Genomic DNA, 10,046 nt, shown 5'->3' on the forward strand with positions numbered 1-10,046 from the left:
TGAGCCTCAATGCTAAGACATTGGGTTCGATCAAGCACCTCAACATCACTGACATACATCTGCCAACCCACACATAAGATTCGCCGAAGGCACATCTGGTGAAACCGCTCGAAACGTCTCAAATGCTCCCTGTATGTTGTCCAAGTTTCACAACCATAGAGATATATACATACATACATACATACATACATATACATACATACATACATACATATACATACATACATACATACATACATATACATACATACATACATACATACATACATACATACATACATATATATATATATACGGGCAGGTGAAATTATTAAAATTTCCTTAAGGCCTTAAGGAAATTTTAATAATTTCACCTGCCCCGTTTTTTTTTTGTTTTTTGGTATTTAAATTAAATTATGTTCCTCTGAAATTTCTCCTTCCATTTTGCTGTACCAAGAATTTACTTATATATATATATATATATATATATATATATATATATATATATATATATATATATATATATATATCAATAGGCATCCGGCCTATCGGCTAAGATCTGCGTGTAGTATCTGTTGTTATCAGCTTAATATCTGATACATACCTTACATTGGGTATTATGATATTGAACAGATTTTTGCAGGAGTTATAATATTTCAAATGTCTTACATAGAATAATAAAAAAAAATCTTTGGATTTGAAACTTAACCATTTCACTACATTAATTTTTAAATTTATTGAATGAGTAAAATTTGATTTATTTGCTCTATATTGTATATCGAGCAATTTTTATTTAGATGGGATAGTATGTATAGAATATTACTGCAATAATATTTTGTAAGACTTATAATCACAGGTTTCCATACCAGTTGATTATATATATATATATATATATATATATATATATATATATATATATATATATATATATATGGTAGGTAGACATTATTGGATGGATATACGTTTGTTGCCCATAACGATTTTCTTCTCGCCAATTTCCTCGTGTTGTTGATAACATGCAACGGAAAAAACGTGCTGGAAATCATTCAAAGTCGAATCTTAATCGCAAACACGCGACCCGAGGTCTTTCTACACCAGCACGAAACTCACCCACATTCCAACCGACACAACTACTTAATCGAGAGCAGCTATCCATCCACCATTATTACTAGGCCTTACCCCATCACGATCTACGCCATCTTTTTTGTCCTTCCTTCCTTTATGCGTGCGTGCGTGCGTGCGTGCGTGCGTGCGTGTGTGTGTGTGTGTGTGTGTGTGTGTGTGTGTGTGTGTCGAAGATGTGGCCCCAGGTAACCCGCATCACCTAAGTAATGGAATTGCTTCTGATATTAACATTCACGGACCAAGGTCCTCAATCCTGCTCTCCTCATCAGCATGTCGGAACCGTGATTTAATGCGAGAAAGCTATGTTCTGTGGTACGATCACTGCTTCACTCGTTATAGTTGTGCCATTTGCATCGTCATTGATGTTTCACTAATACACACACACACACATACACACACACACACACATATATATATATATATATATATATATATATATATATATATATATATAACTTACAGATATATTATTTATATAATTCAAAAAATTATATATATTTATAATTCAAGGAAATAATATACACCTATAAAATAAATCTTACCTGTGTTTAAATGTATGTATGTATGTATGTATGTATGTATGTATGTCTGCCTAAAACCTTTTTCAGCGACATCGGACCGGGTCGAAACCGGTACCATCTAAACGGCGATATCTTGGTCGAATGTGAAAATTAGAAAAAAACGGTCCATTATTTCCTATAAAAATAGTTGTCTGCGATGAGGGAGGGTAGCAAAAAATCGTTCCTTCGTGACAATTTAGCCAAACACGTATGCGCAAAAGACGTTCTTTCTTGAATTAGTTTAAATACTCTAAAAAAAAACGACGTACCTTCGCTCAGGCGATCAGAGACCAGTGGTTACAGTGTCAGCGTCGTTTGAGCCGAGATATCAGATATATTCTTTTTTCAATTTTTTAAGTTTTAATATTGAATATGCCATTTTTCCGTGCGTTTCTTTTCTATCACGTTCGTTTTTTTTTTAAGAACTTTTAACATTTAAACGTGGTTATTTATGCCATTTCTTTTCGCTCGCTTATTCTTTATTTTGCATCATGTTCGCTGTTTTTTTTTTGTGTTTTTCCGATTTAAACAATATATAATATTTAAATATGGTTATTACGTTCGCTTAGTCTTTATTTTCCATTTTGTTTTGATTTCCCCCCCCTACACCTCACCACACCTGGGCAACGCCGGGTACCTAGTATCCGACGATGCCAAAACGATTCTTTTGTTTTTACTTGATTTTGTTAAAAGCAAAACCTTCAATTGTAAAATTGCTGGTAATAACGATAACATATTAAAAATATTTATTAATTTTAAACTATCATTAAAACTAAAATCAAGGGAACATACCCCACAAATGTATTTTTACGCTTAGGAAAATATCTGCACATTCAACATATGTTTTTATAGTACCTGGGGAAAATAACAAATCTATAGTTAAATATTTAGAGATTTGTCAAGAATCGGAATCGGTAATTGTATCGGAATCGGGAATTTAGTACGGAATCGGTAATTGTGTCGGGATCGGGAATTTAATACGAAATAGGGAATTTAGTACGGAATCGGTAATTGTGTCGGGATCGGGAATTTAATACGAAATAGGGAATTTAGTACGGAATCGGTAATTGTGTCGGGATCGGGAATTTAATACGAAATAGGGAATTTAGTACGAAATAGGGAATTTAGTACGGAATCAAATTTAGTATGGAATCGGTAATTGTGTCGGAATCGGGCATTTAGTTCCGAATCGGAATATAGTACGGAATCGGTAATTGTATCGGAATCAGGAATTTAGTACGGAATCAGTAATTGTGTCGGAATTCGGAATTTAGTACAGAATCGGGAAGTCAGTACGGAATCGGTAATTGTATCGTAATCGGGAATTTACTACGAAATCGGTAATTGTATCGAAATCGGGAATTTAGTACGAACTCGGTAACTTTATCGGAATCGGGAATTTAGTACGGAATCGGTAATTGTGTCGGAATCGGGAATGCAGTACGGAATCGGGAATTTATTACAGAATCAAATTTAGTATGGAATCGGTAATTGTGTCGGAATCGGGAATTTAGTTCAGAATCGGGAAGTTAGTACGAAATCGGTAATTGTATCGGAATCGGGAATGTAGTACGGAATCGGGAATTGTATCGGAATCGGGAAAAATATTGGAATCGTCCCATCATTAATATATATATATATATATATATATATATATATATATATAACACAGCGATGTCCACTTAAAAGTAGCCCAGAAAATGTAGTAGAGAGGGGGAACATTCTTTTATTGTTTAAATTACCTGTAGAGTTATAAAAGATGCTGGAAGTGTTCCCCGTTGACGTCTATGCATTTCTGGACACGTTTAACAATGTTTGCAGATGCTGCCTGTAGATCTTCTCTGGTGATTCTCTGGATAGCTTTGGTAATGTTCTCGATTGATATAGATTGTGAGTATTATTTACATACACAGTTTTGTTTTAAAGTCCCCCAAAATAAAAATCACATGATTACAAGTCCGGGGAATGTGGTGGCCTTTTGCTTTTTTGTTCTCTCTTCCGTAGGCATGTCATGAACTTTTGTCAGTGATATGTGAAACGTGGGGCATGTTACGCCATCTTATTGGGAAAAGATTGCATTTTGTCTTGTGGTGTCAGTTGGTCGGTAAGAGGAAGATTAGAGAGATCGAACTACTTTTAAGTGGCCCCCCGCTTGTATAATTCAAAGAAATTCAAAGATGACGTAGCAAAATGAAAACATAATTGCAACTTCTCTCCTAATTTTCGGATTTTGCAATCATGCCCATATGCCTTTATTTTCTTTTAAAATTGATAAGTTTTTTTTTTCGTTCTGAGTTAAGGGCGAAATAAATTCAAGAATTGGCATAATAATTGCATGCTAGATTTTGCGCTACGAAACAGGTGCTGTTAAGAATTTTGCGTGTCAGCGTACTTAAAGAAAATAAATGGTAAGATGGTCAACAACTTTGACATTTGGAATATATGCATTTGTCCTTTAATTGTTATATGCTCTGTAGTTACATCGAGCTTCATGAATTAAAGGATTGGTATACATAAATGGTGAAATATAATTGAATAAACATATCTCCCCATATATATATATATATATATATATATATATATATATATATATATTGGTGTTAATCATAATCGTAATCGGGAATCGAAAAAATCAGAACATTTGGGGGTATCGAAATCGATATCGGAAAAATTAACGCCTATTTTCCGATGCTAAAAACGATACTTTTAATTGCTTACTGTTGGGTTCCATATTGTTGAAAACTCAATTTTTTTACAACTCATATTAATGATGACATCATAAATATTACATTTTCACACTGCCTATAAATTAAAGTGAAAATGTATGCATATAATACATGGGTTTTTACACTAATTTGAAAAAATCTATAAAACTATAGATTAGACTATTAAAAAGAAAAGAAAGAAACTGTATCGATAATTGTATCGGAATCGGAATTTATGACAGCAGCAGTAGTTCTATCGAAATCGGGAAAATATTGGCATCGTCATATCACTAATATATATGATAATAATAATAATAATAATAATAATAATAATAATAATAATAATAATAATAATAATAATAATATACAATGGCACCAAAAGGAAAGTCCGAACTTTTCATATTTTTTTAAACCCGCAAATTTAAGCTAAATTGAATGTAACAACCTATAACTCATTTGATTCGCCTTTTACTCCTCTATAATTTTGCCTGTTCATATTTTATTTTTAATTTAAGTATCTTCGTGTTCATGCCAATTTAAAAAATGAGCTTCAAATCGAGAAGGCAAAAAGAAATTCCACAAAAAAAAATGAGATTAACATATCTACTTTTTAGGCAACAAAGCATCTCTAATCATAATTGTTGTTGTTTCAGGTTATACAACGTAATCCATATGCTTAGCCTTTCTCATAGTGATCGTCAGGAGCTTTTTAATCTCCACATTTCTTGCTTATCCAATCGAGAAATCGGCTGCAGATCGAAATGTGATGAGAAAACAGTATGAATGACTGTACAAAAGTACTAAAACATCGGCAGTGTGAGTGATGCTCTTAAATCTGGTCGTCCTAGAGTTACTTCTTACAGGGAAGACAATGCTATCAAGATCCGCAACCTCAGAAACAGATGTGAAACGGTTCCTCAAATGCAACAACAGTGTAATCTTGTTTTAAAAAGAAGTGTTCCCTTTTAAGAACAGATTGAAAGAAATTGAATTTGCGAGGCTGTGTTACAAGATGCAAGCCAATGATTTCTGTAATGAGCAGAAAGCATCGTTTGGACTTTGTCAGATTCAATGAAAATCATGACTCTTCATATTGGTCGAAAGTGATTTTTAACGACGAAAGCAAGTTCAATAGGCTAGACAGTGGTGGTAGGCAGTACGTCCGTCAAAGGAAAGACGAAAAATTTTATCCTAGGTACACAGTTTCAGTACTGCAAGGTGGTGAAGATTCAGTTTTCGTGTGGGGCGTAATTAGTGCCAATGGTCCAGGGCCTATAGTTCGCTTGCAAGGTCGAATTAATTCGACAAAGTGCATTAATATGTTGACTAAGCATTTTCTACCCTACTTTGGTCGGAGTTTGAGTGATAATCTCATCTTCATACAGGATAATGCTCCTATTCACACAGCTGGCAATGTTAAGAGGCCCCTTGAAGAGCATGATATTCCGTGTTTGGATTGGATTTGTGATAATCATCAAAGAAGCAAGTGTCCACATGTTTTTACCTTGTGTGGCTGGTCCAGCATAATAAGTTGGAAGTAAGATCGGTGCCTCAACAAGCAAGATCGTGAACTCAACAAGCACATTAATGTTCACATTGCTGATGTTGACGTGTGCGCCAGAAAACTGAGGGAATGGCGCCAGAAAGGTTCTAATGTGTCGATATTAGATTTGCGGAAAGTCTACTTGCAGGTGAGAGCGGATAAGACGTTGTGGCCGTTCCAGACATTATGATTTCGGGGTCAGAGGTACCGCTGGACACGAGTCTGCTTTGGTTTGAATGTGGCACCGCAGATCTTGAAGACTATAATGAATGCGGTGCTGTCCCAGGAAAAGACCATGGAGGACGCAACATCGGCCTATATTGACGAAGTGTACGTCAATGAGGATTATTGTGTGTCAGAGAAAAATTAACTCAGTTCTACCTGGAGTGCAAGATTTTTTTTATTACATAGGCATCACCACTTATCAAGGCATTGAGACCACTCGAGGATAAGGGTTAAAGAGTGTACAGTAGAAATTGGACAATATAGTAACCGTTAGTAATGGAAATTTGGTAAATTTCTTAACTTATATGGAACGGCTCATCAAAAACTTGTTTACGTTAAACTTGAAGACAGCCATATTGTAATCAGCTGGAAAGCAGGAAAACGGAAGACAATTCCATAAGCGTGCAGTTCTAATAAAGAAACTTTGCTCATGGAATCTACGTTTAGGTTTAGGTACAGATAAAGAGTGGGTGAAATTATTTATAGTGATTTCTGCTAGACGGGTGTTTCTGCGAGGGGGGCCATAGATTGGAGCTCAGCCGAGCACTTTCCATGAAAATAACGATAAAGCAAAGACAGACTCGCAACATTTCTTCTGTGAGAAAGAGGTTGCAGGGAAGAGAAAAGGACATCCCCTACGAGGCTACGAAGCCTATTTTGAACTCTATCAAGACAAACAAGTCTTTTCTAGCAGCTCTTGCCCAGATGTGGCAACAGTACTCTATCCTTGGACGTATCTGGCTCTTATATAGATAGAGAATTGCATTAGCAGTGAGATATCTACTGGATCGATAGAAGGATCCCATCATTTTTCCAGCGGCCTTGGCAACGGATTTAATGTATGTTTTCCACTTAAAAACAGGAGTAAAAGTCAAGCCCAGAAACTTGTCAAAACATGAGGCCTCCCCAAGACGAGAGCCATTCATTTCAATTGATGCCAGATGGGGATCAGAGCGTTTATGATGTAAAGATAAAAGCTTCGTTTTAGATGCATTAAAAGTAACCAGCCACTCCTTTCCCCATTGTACCACATGCACAAGATCAGAGGAGAGAGAATCAGAGAGAACTTGGTCATTTACGGTCTTAAATGTGCTACCATAGATATTAGTGTCATCAGCATAAATGTCTACGAATGATGTAAGGATGTGATTTGGAAGATCATTAATGTTGATCAGGAAGAGAGTTGGGCCCAGGATGGGCCCATGAGGGATTACAACATTAATACTGAGAGCTTCTGATTTCTGCCCATCAACCACTACTCTTATGAACCTATCAGAGAGAAATGATTTAATAATTGAGAAGACATTTCCAGCTATACCGTAGCTGGAGATCTTGTGAAGTAAACTATGCCATACTCTATCAAAGGCCTTTGATATGTCAAGAGCAATTGCCCTAGAAAGGAAGCCTCCGTCGAGAGGTTCGCTAATCGTATGATATAACTGTAAGCACATCTGCTGTAGATCTAGCAGAACGGAAACCATATTGCGTGTCACTAAGAAGGTTATTTTTGCTGAGATGGTTGATTACTTCTCTATTTAACACAGATTCCAGCAACTTACTCATGACGCACAGGAGACTTATTGACCTGTACTGAGAGGGAGATGAGCGATCACCTGAATTCTTAAATACAGGGCATACTGATGAGATTTTCCAGGGTGATGGGAAGCTGTTCTCCTTAAGACAACGTTTAAACAGTTTTGTAAGTATGGGCGCTAGTTCTTTTCAGAACTATAATTGAAATACCATCAAGGCCGGTTGCTTTACTGGGATCAAGGTTTTTAATTAGCTTAGCAACATCACGTACAGATATTTGTATATCACATAGCGTGTTTTCTGATACAGGAGGAAATATTGGAGGTTGACTGCTTTGGTCACAAAGGGTAGAATTAGCTGCAAAGTTCTTGGCAAAGAGTTTGGCTTTGTCTGATGCTGACGAGATTACTTCATGTCCATTGATGATAGTTGGGATAGAGCGCACGTTTCTGTTCAGGATTCTGTTTGCTATTTGCCAAAACTGGTGGGAACCAAGCCGCTGCTCAGCTACTTTTGACTTAGCGAACTGAGCATATAACTTTCTTGCGTTCTTTATAACTTTTTTACAGTGGTTGTTGGTAGTCCTGAAAGCAGATTTAGTTTCAGTACATCTATTACGTTGGAAGCAATGGAAAAAGTGATTTCTGTGCGCAATGGCAGTAGCACATTCGGGAGAGCACCACGGCTGGCTGTTAGGTTTTTGGTGGAATTTTTTTCGAGGATATGAAACGGTCTATACCTACAATTAACCATTCTATCAGGTCTGATACTATAGAGCACACATCCTTTTTAAAAGTGGAATGCGGAGCTAGATATGATATAAATGCACGGAAGCTATCTCAGTAACGTCTGAAAGATGAAGCACGTGTATTGGAGATGGACATCTATGATGGAGGAAGAAGGCACCCTCTAATGATAACGGAAACTCTGGAGAGAGTGAATGAGAAGGACCCTGCCTGTAGGGAGTGGTGCATCGATGGTGACGATGTAAATGTGTGAGTCGACGCAAGTCCATTGGCGTTGGAAGTCTCATTAGAGCAAAGAGGAAACGTGTTTGAGGAGGCTTGTTGGCTGCGACCCGTAAGCGATACTCAGCCCATCAACCTGGCCGAATTGGACGCTGTTGTAAAAGATATCAATCTGGCGCTGCGATAGCAGTCGAAGAAATTGCACCTGTACGCAGATTCTCTCTGCGTCTACCACTGGGCGTCTGATATACTTTCGGGACGAACAGGAATCCATACTAAGGCGGCCACTGAAATGTTGATCCGGCGAAGACTAGACACGTTGAAGAGTCTGGTCTCTGAGTACTGGCTATCGGTGAGTGTAACGCTGGTAATATCACACTGTAATCGATTACAGAAACACGTCTACCTTATATACACTAGACATATATTGACACCATTAAAGAAACCCGATAATGCAACATTTGTTCGATTTAGTAATACATTACCAACTCAATCTCCGCATTCCTGACTTAGCCCGTGAGTCACGTTCGCATACAACATCTTAGTATTACAGACGCTCATTTTAATGTTGTAAATTACTATAGGTTTAAAAAAAAACTTATCAATAAATTCATAGTTGTAAACACACCAAGAGGAATCAAATCGAAAGTAGTCACCGAATAAGTAAGAAATTCAATTATAAACTGCCTTAGATTTACCGGGAGGGAGGAGGGGAGATGATTAAAACTGTACTATGATGAGGTTTATTTATTTCTCTCCCACTGCAAGAACTTAGACAACAGGGTCGGAACGTGGGATTGAAAAGTCAGCGTCTATGAGGAGAGACACTCTAACCAGCAAAACGTGCCTGGGTAGCTCTCGTCAGCATTCCCCTGCAAGGGCACCTCAGGCGACTAGCTGTAAACTAACCCCTTTTCACAGAGAGAATGCAAGGCCTGGGAGAGTGGACCTCCTAGAACTGCACAGAACTAAACTCCCATTGCAAAATCAACAGGAACCAGATCATTACAGGAATCTCTGTTGATTTTGCGGCCCATGATAACTATAAGGGATTAAAAACTATGATTAATTCATACGATTAAACATATTTGTTAGCATTACACTTAAGGACAGTCATGCATTAGGCTGTTGAGAGACATTCCTACTGTAGCGGAAAATTATTGTTTTTTTTTGGGGGGGGGGTTATTTTACGGCATATCAACCTTTTTCAGGTTATTTAGTGCCGAATCCAAATATTTTGAAGAAAAATATTTTAATATGATATATTTGTTGTTTTCAAGTCTGTTTCTATTTAACCCATAGTTAGGACCCTAACAGGTACTACCACACCGGGTCAGAGTGGACCTGGGAGCAAAGGCAATTAAAGGGTGGCTTCACACTCCCCAAAGCCCGCAAACTGGGGCCTCAC

General features: G+C 37.1%; 1 non-coding gene across 1 annotated transcript; it reads left to right on the forward strand.

Moving 5' to 3' along the window:
- Positions 1 to 511: 511 nt before the first annotated feature.
- Positions 512 to 701, forward strand: LOC145256576 (U2 spliceosomal RNA). Its single transcript, XR_013864004.1, has one exon. It is a non-coding gene; the product is annotated as a U2 spliceosomal RNA (small nuclear RNA).
- The last annotated feature ends 9,345 nt before the right edge of the window (positions 702 to 10,046 follow it).

This window comes from Euprymna scolopes, chromosome 32 (assembly GCF_053919585.1).
Source record: "Euprymna scolopes isolate OS-2025 chromosome 32, ASM5391958v1, whole genome shotgun sequence".
NCBI classification, from domain to species: Eukaryota; Metazoa; Mollusca; class Cephalopoda; order Sepiida; family Sepiolidae; genus Euprymna; species Euprymna scolopes.